This window comes from Callorhinus ursinus, unplaced genomic scaffold (genome assembly GCF_003265705.2).
Source record: "Callorhinus ursinus isolate GAN/ISIS: 27379988/994484 unplaced genomic scaffold, GSC_fseal_2.0 scaffold11, whole genome shotgun sequence".
NCBI classification, from domain to species: Eukaryota; Metazoa; Chordata; class Mammalia; order Carnivora; family Otariidae; genus Callorhinus; species Callorhinus ursinus.
Genome location: NW_027397073.1, coordinates 25,097,338 through 25,098,723, shown reverse-complemented (window position 1 = coordinate 25,098,723; position 1,386 = coordinate 25,097,338).

Genomic DNA, 1,386 nt, shown 5'->3' with positions numbered 1-1,386 from the left:
AATTCGGTAGACAGAGACAGGAGGGGAATGGGGATGGACCCCGGGGCTACACTGTCCCCTCTGTGGCCCCTCCTTCTCGTCCCAGGAGCATTGCTCATGGACTTCTGCAGCCCCAAGTGCCCCTGCCTGACTTGTCTAAACCCTGGGCCCCCACACAGGAGCGAGTCAGGCTGAGTCAGGGAGCACGCCCGAGGCCTGAGCTTCGGGCTGGAGGTGACAGCTTACAGCACAGCCCTCCCCGTGAGCTGTCAGACGCAACTCGGATGGTCACGCCGGCAAGGACCATGTCACAGCGTCCGGCTCGTAAAAGACAAAAGGCAGGGGGGGTCCTAAAGAGACACGACAGCTGTCATCCTTGACTGGACCCTGGAAGAGAAAAAAGACCCAAAAGAACATTCTGGGGGTTGGGACAGCCTGGGAAATTAGGGTGTCGACTGGGTATTACATAAGAGCGTTGTCCCGAAGTGAAAGTTCCCCAAAGGTGAGAACTGAATGTGTGTTAGAGAAAGTCATTGTTCTTAGGACATACTCCACGCTGAAGTATTCAGGCTAAAGTGTCATGATGTCTGCCACTAATATAGCTGCAAATAGTCCAGCAGGGGGATAGAAATAAATACATGCAGAAATGTATGTCTGCAGAGAGACCGAGATAAAGAGACAGAGACAGAAATAGAGGCAGAAAGAAAATGGGGCACCATGTAAACCAATGAATTATCCAGGGAAGGGGTTCACAAGGACTTACTGTATATTTCTTGCCCCTTCTCTGTAGCTTTGTGGTTTGTTTTTGTTTTTGTTTTTGTTTTCAAGATAAAACTTTGGGGGGAAATGTTTTAAAATAGTTTTTTTCAGAGACAAGGTGAGCCTTCCAAAGTCAGCCTCTGCTGAGCATGAGCACAGAGGAGAACGTGCAGTCTTGGAGAGGAGGCAGGTGGAGCAGCAAGGAGTCAGGTGGAACAGGAAGGAGGCAGGTGGAGCAGAAAGGAGGCAGGTGGAACAGGAAGGCTGGCGGGAGGCATTCCCTCCATCAACCCGGGGGATGGCCCCTTGGAAATGAATGAATCCATTTCTTCTTTAGGATGTTGGGGTAATGATACTACAGTTTTCTCTTAGTTTTGAAATTTAAATGAGATAATGTATATATGATTGTGTCTTGTAAATGGTCCGGTGGGATGCACCATGATAGTGTTGTAAGTGCCTCACTAGTGAGAAGAAGGGCTGGTCAGAGGGGGTTTAGGAGGCAAAGCTTAATAAAAGAAGGTTCTACCCCATGCTTCATGCCTATGCCTTGTGCTGTGACAAGTGCAATTTGATTCCTTCCTTCCTTCCTTCCTTCCTTCCTTCCTTCCTTCCTTCCTTCCTTCCTTTTTTCCTTCCTTCCTTCCTTCC